We start from the raw sequence: 12,226 nt of genomic DNA, 5'->3' as shown, positions 1-12,226 counted from the left end.
AAGATGTGTCTGTCTCTTTGAGACCCCATGGTCAGTAATCCACCAGGCTCTTCTGTCCGTGGGATTTCCCAGGCAGGAATATGGAGTGGGTTGCCTTTTCATTCTCCAGGGAATTTTCCTGACCCAGGGATGGAACCTGTTTCCCATGTCTCCTGCATTGGCCTGGGGATTCTTTACCAATGAGCCACCAGGGAAGCCCTGATTTGCATAACAACATTACTGTGACTGTAGTTACTTTCACACTGAACTGTATGTTATAGGTCATGTGCCTACAGGTGAGTTCAGAGAATGTGCCGTATTCATCTCAGATTCTCTAGCACTTAGACTCAACTATAACCCATCTAGTAATGCATAGACTCAAATAGGTTAGATTTCTTAGAATCAACTTCTAGGACAGTCTCTACATAACTATTTGATCTTAGACAAGTATCTTAACTTTTGGTTTCCTCACATGTAAAAAAAAAAGGCTAATGGTGGCCCTTTACATAAATATTTTGGTGGCAGATTAAATGAAATTAAATGAGTTAATTTATGTTAAGAGAAGAACATACTGACTGACAAATAGCAAAAGCGTAAAAATGGTAGTTGTTATTGTTAGAGAAGGAACTGATTTAAAATCTGCTGAGTTAATCTTGAATAAAGTTGGAGAATATATAATCATATAAAGTCCAGAATTTTCTGTTACTATAAAATTTCAAAGAAGACACAGAGAAATAATGGAAAGAATATATATATTTATGATCAGCATCCTGGCTTGGAGTCTGTGCTCTGTGACTTATTAATGGGCAAGTTTCCCATCCGTCTGTGGTTTGTGGACCTTCATTAGTAACAATGGATAAGACAAATAACTACTGCATGAGTTTGTCATGAGGATTGTATCTGTGGAAGCATTCCCCAAGGCAGGAATTTTCACATTTTTAGCTCCCAGAGCTTTTTCTCAGGGCTTTTCTTCACAAAGAAGCCCAAAGAGTAAGCAAAGAAAGCACATTACAGCAGAACCGAGTTCGTGGACTTGGTCCTGGCATGGATGACAGTCCCTTGTACTGTTCTCACTCACCTCCCTCCCTTCCACCCCTCCCTACCCCTTTTCCAGTTACTACACAATTAGAAAAATGTTTATCTGGGATAAATAAATCCTGAATCAATGTAAGAATTATCATACCACAAAGAATGAGTAGACTGGAAGTTTTTTCTCTGTCTCTTCTTCTGTGGTTCCAAATATTTCGATAATGCATCATATTCTTCCTGGATTGGGGAAGATCCCAATGACCTTAAACAGGGGTACTTTTAGGATAGCCAAGATTTTGTGGATCTCCATGGCGACTAAATTTTGCACTAGAAATCACTGTAAAAGCAGTAGATATACGGCAGTATGGAAATTTGGTGTCTGGGTAGTCACTACACTAAGAGCATCCCATAGAATTAGGATTTTGGTGATAGAGTCCTGGGTTCATAAAATTACTCTCTCTCTTTCTGCCAAGTTCTCTCTGACTGATAGAACTTGTTTCATTGAATGCCAATTTATTAATGACTGATGGATTTGACAGAGAAGGAAAGATCAATAGAGGATTTAAAATTGGGAGGGATTTTCATACCACTTCATTCTAAATGGTGAGGGGCTATCTCTAGATGACTCGTACATCTTTAGTGTGGGTAAAAGAGAGGGGAAAACAGGTACATAGCTAATTTGGAAGGTGATGTGATCAGAGAGAGACAGATGGATAAATGGGTAGATAGATAATTAGCATCATTTAGAACTTGAACTTCCTACATGCCAAGCACTGTTCAAAGTGCTTTATGTATATTTTATTTAATCTTCACCACAGCCCTATGTGATTATTCCTTGCTATTATCTTCATTTCACAAGTGAGGAAATTGAGGCCCTGAGAAGTTACCTACCTAGCATAATGTCACTCAGTTAGTGGGGCAGAGTAGGATGGAACTCGGACAGTCTGACTCAAGAACCACTCTGTCATTCTGCTGCAGAGAGAGACCCTTAACCATATAGGGAGGGGTTGAGAGGTTGGGAAATGCAGAACATTAGCCATGGCCCCTGGGTGTGACAAGCCAATTCTCAGGGTCAACTCCAAGTACTGTCCTCAGGGAAGTACCTTCCTATGTGGCCACCAGCCTGGAGCTTACTGTCTTACACTCCTTCTTCCTGCTGCACCATACCCCATCATGCAGTGTAGTCCTTGGGTCCTTTGAATCATCCCCTTTGGGCCAAATTTCACCAACTGTCTCCTCCCAGATATCTGCTTTCCTTGTCTCCTCTTGCAGCTCATTCTTGTACATGTTTTGAGACCTGATTCTCCTCCCTTTCATCTGTTTTTCTGGCTGGGATGTGGAAGATGGAAGCCAGGGGACCTGAGGCTGAGCTTCTCACCAAGTGCTGAGAGTTGGAAGTGACAGCAGTCTTTCCAAATAGGCTATAAAAGAAGTCCCTTACATATGAACAAATTCTGCTTCCAGAGCATGTTGGTAAGTCCAGTTTGTTTCTAAATCCAACAGAGTTAGCCAAGGTACCCAACTAACACAATTGGCTGTATAGTACTGTACTGTAATTGGTTTAAAATATTTTCATGCAAATAATACATAAAAAACACACAAAAAATAAAGAAAACATTTAAAATCTTACAGCACAGCACTTTGAAATGTGCAGTAGTACAGTATAATAGCTTGTATACAGGGGCTGGCATCAAATGAACAGACAAAAGACTGTGAAGGGAGAGCAGGTGAGAGATGAAAGAGCTGAAAGGTTGTCAGCAATGGGAGATGGAGGAAAAGTTGCAATTTCATTCCCACCTGGTGTTGATGGAATGCTCACTCACATCTTTGAAAGTCTGCAACTTGAAGATTTACATGTTGGGGACTTGCTGTAGAATCCATCAGGATGACAAGTGTGGCTTCCTGCTGTGTCTTGCTGGGGAGCAGTGGTCATATGGGTGACATTGTTTCATATGTACCCAAAAAAGAATTGCCACTCTCAGGAGGGCAGGGTCTTAGGGGTCCAAGCAGATTGACTTGGATGAAGCCTGGCAGAAGAATTTTTCATTAGGGCCTTAGAGTGTTTCCTGCTCAGGGAACGTTTGTGGAAAAGCCCCCTCACACTGAGGAGTGACTATGAGGATGGGGAACACATTTTTGTGGTCAACCAAATGTCACTGTATAGTCTCTCTGCATCTCTGCCTGTGCTCTTGGTCCTGAGAGTTTCCATTTTACCTGCAAAGAGGTTTTTCACCATGGACTAAGAAACAAACAAACAAAAAAGAGTAAATAGACAATTACATAACTGTGCCATGACTACTAAGATACTGCTCTAGGACTCTGGGCTCATAAAAGAATACCTAACATGGGAATCAGGTGAGACTATTTGATAATTTTAAATCCTGCTGAAGTTTTTGTTCATGCCTCACACTGGTCTTCCTCAAGCTACTCTGAGTTTGGTCCTCAGATCTTATGACCTCTGCTGGACGTCCCCTTGCCAATGTGTTTGCACTACTTAGAGGTCCTATTAGGGCCCATTTACCGACAGTGTTGCTCAGGAGTTTGTTCCATCCAGTGCTCAATAGAGAGCGGTCTCCTACCTTCTGATGAAACCAAATATGGCTTCTTGTCTTCTGTTTCCTGGGTGCTGTAGCTCTCCCACGTTCTCTTTATCCTGGTCTTACAGATCATTTTTTTCTACAAACCTCTTCTCTGCCATAAAAAGGAAGGATATTTAAAACATATCCTGGCAGTAGAAAGTCACTTTCTACTTAAGCTCCAGTCCCACCCAAGATGGATTGCTCAATTGGCTGCGGATCAGGTTCCCAGGAAACAAACCCTGAGACAGAGTGGAGAATGCAGAATATTTATTAAAGAGTGACCTTGAGATCAATGTCCTCAGAAAAGACAGGGAAAGCAGAACTGGGCAGAAGGAAGTTGAGTTACAGTGCAGCGCGTGCAGTGAACATGTAGCTGATCCATGGGAGCTGTGGAGCTAGAATGGCCCTTCAGATTTGTCCCAACTTGCACCAAGATGACCAGACCTTTAGATTTCCACATTGATCAGCCATCAATTGTGAGACACTGCATGTCCAACTGCAAGGTGACTGTTTACAGATAAAGCAATCCCTAGAGGAGCTGAGAGCTGAAGGTTTTGTGATGACGGCATTTCTAGCAAATGGAGCAATGTGACCTTCATTGAAGGGGATTCTGGCTCGTGCATTACAGTGTCCCCCTACTTGTTAAGGTCTCCTATCTTTGAAACTTAGAAGTTATTACTATTTAACCTTCCATGCTCTACATTGTTTACTGTATCCATTGAGCCTCTGGGAAACAGATGTCAAGACAGGAGAAATGGATTAGGAGGACTCTGGAGAAAGATAAAATGGAGAACACACTACAAGAGGAGGTGGCAAGAGTCTGTCAACCTCAGCGCAGGTCTAGTACCTATGAAGGTAAAGGAGAAAGAAGGAGCGTTAGAGAGGAAGAGCCTCAAATGGCAGTGTAGCTCTGAAAGTCAAGGTCAACGACTGGGAGCCCCCGAGAGGATCCTGTCTCGGGCAGTGTCCTCTCTCTCTTACACCTGCTGTGCTCAGTCCTTGGTGAAACCCAGCTCAGGAAAGTGTGATGTCGGCATGCACACTGCAGCAGATTTCAGGTACAGGAGCTGGGGGCTACAACTAAATTCTCCTTACAGCAGCAGGTTCTCTTCTGAAGAGAGATCTGGGTACCACACTCCCATGGCTGCTACCAGGACAGACCAAAAAGTGCCTAAGGTGGCACTTGAACATATTATTTAATAGTGTAGTCTGTGTGCTTTTGGAAATCTGTCTGGCCTACAATTCACTATTAGTCCCTCTCATGATGGGGTGGGTAAGAAGGAACACATCACACATTTTTAGATTGAGGGCAAGAGGAGAACGAGGTGACAGAGGATGAGATGGTTGGATGGCATCACTAACTCAATAGACATGAGTTTGATCAAACTCAGGGAGATGGTGAAGGACAGGGAAGCCTGGCATGCTGCAGTCCATGGGGTCACAAAGAGTCAGACACGACTTAGTGACTGAACAACAACAACAAATATTTTGCCTTTGACCTATGATTCATAGGACAAGGAATGGAACTGCTGAACCAATAACTCGAAATTATCCCTCTATTTGGAAATATGAAAATGGAGATACTAGACAATAGTTCAACATATATTTTTTGTGTCTATTTAGAGTCACTGCAGTTCTGTTGTTAAGGGCACAGAGCCTAGGCAAATCCTGCTTCAGCCACTGAATAATCCAAAGTCTGATGTAACTCCTGAATATCCAGTCTGCCATCAGCAGAATACTCTATGCAATCCCCTGATCTGGCACCATTTCAATTGACCAGTTGGTGGCAAGTACTCTCACAGTGATAAGTACTGGGCATTTATTCCTGGCATAGGTTTATGTTGCCTGCCCACAGAACCTCAGTGAGCACCACTCTCAGATGCCTTTTAGAATTTCTGGTCTAGAGTTATAGCATCTTTAATAATGTAGAGTCTGACCAGGGGATCCATTTCATAACAAAGGAGCTGTGGAAGTGGCCCCATGACCAAGGACCTGACACTGATGACACACAAGATACCATTCTGAGTCTGCCATCCAATCACACATGGACATGACCTCCTGCAGGCTCAGCTGAGGCCAGCTCAGAGGCAGTCTGCTGAGTAAGGGGTGTCATTCTTCAAAATGCAATACACACACTGACTCAGAAATCTCTCTATGGCCCTGTACCTCTAGTAGGAAAAGACACCTGAGTCTGGGATTCAAGAGATGTGAAAGAGACTGGGATCACTTACTCATCATTCTCAGTGATCCATTGGGGGAATTTGTAAGTCTTGTCTCTGTATCTCTGGACTTTGTAGCTTGAGCAGTCCTGTTCTCAAAGGGGATGCAGTCCTACATCAAGGGTGCAATTGAACATGCTGTGTCCAGGATCCAGCAGGGGAGAGGAGTCACTATCTAAGTGAGAGTAATTGGGCCTGATCAGCGGTGCTTGCTAAGGCTGCTGTAGCATGATGGAGCAGGGAGAGCTATGAGAAGACCTCAGGTATCCAGTTGGCTCTGTCAGGAGGTCCTTGCCCAGTCATGACTACACGTCCTGCAAGCCTGGTCAGAGAGGAGAATGGTTTCCAGGGTTCAGGCCACTCAGGGACTAGGGTCTGGGTCACATTCCTAGGTACTCTGATGATTAATCTTGTGTGACAACTTGGCTTGTGTACTTGGGTTTTTAGCCAAATACTAATCTCAGTGCTGTATTGAAGATACTTTGTAAATGTGGTTAAAATCTGCAATCACTTGACTTTAAGTAAAGAAGGTTATCATTGATCGTGTGGGTGGGCCTCATCCAATTAGTTGGAGGGCTTAAGAACAAACACTGAGGTTTCTCTGAGAAAGAAGAAATTCTATCTCAAGGCTGACATATCAACTCCTGCCTAAGTTTCCCAACCTCTGTATGCCCTTCAGATTCCAAACTTACCCAGCTGGGCCCCACAATTGTATAACCCAATTATAATCATGTAAGACAATTCCTCCAAAGAAATTTCTTTGTCTTGTATATAGATAGGCAGATAGATAATAGATGGTGGATAGATAGATAGCATTCAAATCAATTTCAGTATCTGCCTTCAGACATATATCCTTCTATCTTTATAAGACCTTTCCCACTTCTGTGTAAGTTAGCTCAGGTTACTGTCTGTCCAATGTGTGTGGCCAGAGAAGGCGATGGCACCCCATTCCAGTACTCTTGCCTGGAGAATCCCAGGGACGGGGGAGCCTGGTGGGCTGCCATCTATGGGGTCACACAGAGTCGGACACGACTGAAGCGACTTAGCACAATGTGCAAGGCAAACAGGATTACCTTGGATGTATAGGACATCCCTTTGCCTTCATTGGAGAAGGAAATGGCAACCCACTCCAGTATCTTGCCTGGAGAATCCCAGGGACAGAGGAGCCCAGTGGGCTGCTGTCTATGGGGTCGCACAGAGTCGGACATGACTGAAGCGACTTAGCAGCAGCAGTAGCAGTTGCCTTCATTACATTTTTGGATTCCTTTAACATTCACTTGCTTTTTGATCATCTTAAATCTGACCTGACCTGGACTCAGCCTTGCAACTGATGCCTATTATCTTATATGTATAGTTCATCATTTACAGTTGCTTTTCTTGCTTCTCTGACAAGGATCTAAGATCTGAAATAAAACTGAAATAAAATCTAGATACAGCTGCTACTTTTTCTATATTTCTCTTAAGTCCTGGACATTGCTATTGTGTGTGTGTGTGTGTGTGTGTGTGTGTGTGTGTGTCTAAACTGGAGAATGAGATTGAATAGCAAAGGTCATACTGAAGAAAGTATCAAAAAACTTCGTATCCTTGCAGAAAAGAGGCTGCACTCAGATTTGAAGGTGTGTCATTCTGGATCTATTTTTTAAAAAGTGAAGAATTTCTTCCCTTTGAGGAGCATTCCAAAGAACTGTTGCATACATAAACCTTTTAGACTGGATACTGACACTAGCCACTGACAGTAACATACTTCTAAGCGTCAATTGTTCATGCAAAGACACCATATTATCAGTGCAAACATATTCTGATTTTAGCTTTTAGAGGCAAACTGCCCACACTTTAGGTCATGCAGACTCAAGCTGAGTTTAGAAGCTAGTTATATATATATATATATTTCATACCAGGCGTCATCTTTATAAATACAATTCAAAACATTAAGGACATTTCTGGAACAATCTAACAGGCTACCTGGATCCTCCACTCAGGAAATTATTTGATCAAGCATATTGATCATCTTCTATGCACTAGACATTCCCCTGGGGATTCTATGGAGATGTAATCACATAGATATACAACCTTACCTTCAAGGAATGGACAGTTTAATAAGACAGTTTTAAAATTAGGTGTATGGTCTCTTTTGGCTAATAAAGTCATTCAGAATTAGAGGCAATAATAAATTCTGTTCTTACCTGTGCTACACCCTTGGAAAGCAAATTAACTTATCTGAGCTTCTTCATCTTTAAAATGTGGATAGAATTACCTATGTCCTAAGATTGCGGTGAATATAAGATGAGGCAATGCTATGTATAGCACATGAAAAAATAGCTGAAGAATACTGAATATGCTTTTTCTAAATTCTTGTTTCCACTCCTCACCATCCAATAATAATAATAATAAATGCAGATAGGCCAGTTGTATATAATTCTATATTTTATGTATGTATGTGCTTGCACATATATGTGTATGAATGCTTAGTCGCTTCTGTCATGTCTGACTCCGTGGCCATGTGGACTGTAGCCTGCCAGGCTCCTCTCTCCATGGGATTCTCCAAGCAAGAATATCAGAGTGGGTTGCCATGCTCATCTTCAGGGGATCTTACTGACCAGGGATCAAACCCATGTATCATGTCTCCTGCCTTGACAGGTAGGTTCTTTACCACTAGTGCTACCAGGGAAGCCTATATATATATATATATATATAAAATTGTAAAACTATCATTTTCTCCCATAATCAAGTTTGGTGGAGTTATCACAACAAAGAAATGTTCTATTTGAGAAAATACTTCCTAACACCAAAGGAAGAAATTTGAACTACAATTATGGACACCAAGAGTGTATATCTTTCTAATTATGGCAAACTGCTAAGAGAGGAAAGGTCTAAAAGAAAGGTAGTGGGACTTCCCTAGTGGCCCAGTGACTAAGATGTCAGGCTGCCAGTGCAGGGAACCAGTTTGATCTCTGGCCAGAGAACTAGATACCACATCAGCAACTAAGAGGTGGCACAGCTAAATAAAAATAAATAAATAAATAAATAAAAAGGAAGGAAACAAGACACTGGTTAGCAATATGATGCTCCTAGAAGATGAGTGCGTTTGCTCATGTCCCAAACCAAGTGAGCTCTCCGTGATCCTCTGCTTTTAATTTGGACGAATATCTAAGTGACAGGGAATAAATGTCTTACTAGCTCTATAGTTCAGGTTTCTGGAGAATTTGCCCTGTCTCCTACATCTTCTGAGAACTTGAACACATTGACAGGCCTCTCTGAGCTTCACTCCCTCTGCTAAGCATAGTGAGACATGGTTAATGATGCTTTCCTTGCATGTTTATTATGAGAATCAAATCAGCACTAAAATGGGAGTAACTCGAGGACGAAAACTGCCTCCACCCAGCTTATAGCTCTTGGGAAACAAGTTACTTCTCTTTTTCTCTCTTTATTATTTATTTTTCTTTTTTTCTTTCATGGTCTTATGTTGTTCATCTGTCCCATGACACAATTGTCAAAGCCCCTTCAGCATGGAACAACAAAATACAATTATGTTTCCATTAAATAACCAAATTAGAGGGACTTAAAGCTCCAGTTACCCAAGCAATGGGAACTCAACTTTTAATTTCTTCAGTATTCTAGGATTTCCTTTACTATATTGTTTAGGAGTCAGTAGGGTCTTTGTCTTCTTACTGAAAGCTGTTGCTAAAAAAGAAATTTGAATCTTACCTCTGATGTTCATATTTGCAGCGGCTAACTGTGTTGATATTAATAGGCTTTCCTGCCTTTTTTTTTTTTTTTTGCACCAGGGTCACCATCTTCAGTTGGTATTGACAACCTGCTGAGTTCTAAAACCTATGGCAATGTACACCCAGTTGAGCTGCTGACTTTGGCACCCTGACATGTTCCCTTCTGTCTCCTTTTTCATTTCCCAGGCCATGGTTGGTCTTTGAGTATTTTCTCAGGGTGCCTCCTAGCCATTCTACCTAGGCTTCCAAATACATTCTCAATAAGATATTTTGTATTTATACAATCCAATCATTTCCTTCCAAGATACATATGCACAGTGTCAGAGTTGATTTGGACAGCTTTTAGTACTAGGTACACATTGGGGCAAGAACTGGGCTTCACAACTGGCTCTGGTTCCTACTCTTCATAGGGGAGGGCTCCTCTTAGGGTTCCTCTGCTGAATGAAGAAGATATGTGGTTTAGATTCCTGCCCTACATTATTCAAGAGAAGTTTTGAGCCCCAAATACCAGTGGATTCATTGGTTTGGGGTGAGAACAGCTTTTCTCCACCAGCCCTAGAGGAGCCAAATTTCCCTGATCTAAATTCATGTCACCTAATCAAGACTGTTGTATTTAAGATGGACTTGAAAGGTAAACAGAAGCATAAAATACTAAGAAAAGTGGCAAGAATGCAGAGAAGAACTAAACAAAAAAGATCTTCATGAACCAGATAAGCATGATGGTGTGATCACTCACCCAGAGCTAGACATCCTGGAGTATCAAGTCAAGTGGGTCTTAGCAAGCATCACTACAAAAAAAAGCTAGTGGAGGTGATGGAATTTCAGTTGAGCTTTTTCAAATCCTAAAAGATGATGCTGTAAAAGTGCTGCACTCAATATGCCAGCAAATTTGGAAAACTCAGCAGTGGCCACAGAACTGGAAATGTCATTTTTCATTCCAATCCCAAAGAAAGGCAATGCCAAAGAGTGTTCAAGCTACTAGACAATTACACTCCGCTCACAAGCTAGCAAAGTAAAGGTCAAAATTCTCCAAGCCAAGCTTCAACAGTACGTGAACTGAGAACTTTCAGATGGTCCAGCTGGGTTTAGAAAAGGCAGAGGAACAAGAGATCAAATTGCCAACTTCTGCTGAATTATAGAAAATGCAAGAGAATTCTAGAAAAGCATCAACTTCTGCTTCATCGATAATGCTAAAGCATTTGACTATGTGGATCACAACAAATTGTGGAAAATTCTTTTTTTTTTTTTGAAAATTCTTAAAGAGATGGGAATATCAGACCACCTACCTGCCTCCTGAGAAATCAGTATGCAGGTCAAGAAGCAGCAGTTAGAACTGGACATGGAACAACAGACTTGTTCCAAACCAGGAAAGGAGTATGTCAAGGCTGTATACTGTCACACTGCTTATTTAACTTATATGCATAGTACATCATGCAAAATGCCAGGCTGGAAGAAGCACAAGCTAGAATCAGAATTGCCAGGAGAAATATCAATAACCTCTGATACGCAGATGACAGCACCCTTATGGCAGAAAGTAAAAAGAACTAAAGTGCCTCTTGATGAAATTGAAAGAGGAGAGTGAAAAAGCTGGCTTAAAACTCAAATTCAGAAAACGAAGATCTTGGCATACAGTCCTATGACTTCATGGGAAATAGGTGGGGAAACAATGGAAACAGTGAGAAACTTTATTTTTTGGGGTTCCACAATCACTGCAGATGGCGACTGAAGCTATGAAATTAAAAGACACTTGCTCCTTGGAAGAAAAGCTATGACCAACCTAGACAGCATATTAAAAAGCAGAGACATTACTTTGCCAACAAAGGTCTGTCTAGTCAAAGCTCTGACTTTTCCAGTATTCATTTATGAATGTGAGAGTTGGAATATAAAGAAAGCTGAGTGCCAACGAATTTATGCTTTTGAACTGTGGTGCTGGAGAAAATTCTTGAGAGTCCCTTGGATTGCAAGGGGATCAAGCCAGTCAATCCTGAAGGAAATCAGTCCTGAATATTCATTGGAAGGACTGATGCTGAGGTTGAATCTGATGCGAAGAACTGACTCAGTGAAAAATACCCTGATGTTGAGAAAGATTGAAGGCAGGAAGAGAAGAGGGCGGAAGAGCATAAGATGGCTGGATGGCGTCACTGATCTGATGGACATGAGTTTGAGGAAGCTCTGGGAATTGGTGATGGACAGGGAGGCCTGTCATGCTGCAGTCCATGGGGTCACAAAGAGTTGAACACAACTGAGTGACTGAACTGCACTGAAAGGTAAACAAACCACTAAGTGGAATTAGGTTGGGAAACAATATGGGCAGAAGGAAGGTACAGGAAGGAAAACTCACACTGTATTTTAAAAGCAGCACCTATTTCATTGTGTGAAGAAAGTAAGTTGTGTAACTGGGTCATTAGCTGATAAGGCTGAAATTGTACTGAACTCTACAGAATTCAGAAAGGTTGTGAGTGCCACATTAAGGTATTTGAAGTTTATTCTGTGGCCAGTGGAACCACTGCTAGAGATAACTGTTAGAGATTACTTAGCATACAGCAGTGGAGCTAAGCTCAGAGAATCAACATAGGCATTGCTAGCACAAAGTCCATTCTGTTGATAACAAGTTTTGCTTTCTGATCATCAGGTCTGTGGACTATTGTGGCCCATGCTTACCAGTAGATATTTTGCTGCAAATTAGCAGACACGA

This window comes from Bos grunniens, chromosome 6, assembly GCF_055505025.1.
Source record: "Bos grunniens cultivar Pamir isolate PY7600 chromosome 6, Bosgru_T2T1.0, whole genome shotgun sequence".
Taxonomy (NCBI): domain Eukaryota; kingdom Metazoa; phylum Chordata; class Mammalia; order Artiodactyla; family Bovidae; genus Bos; species Bos grunniens.
Note: the sequence above shows the minus strand (reverse complement) of the source record.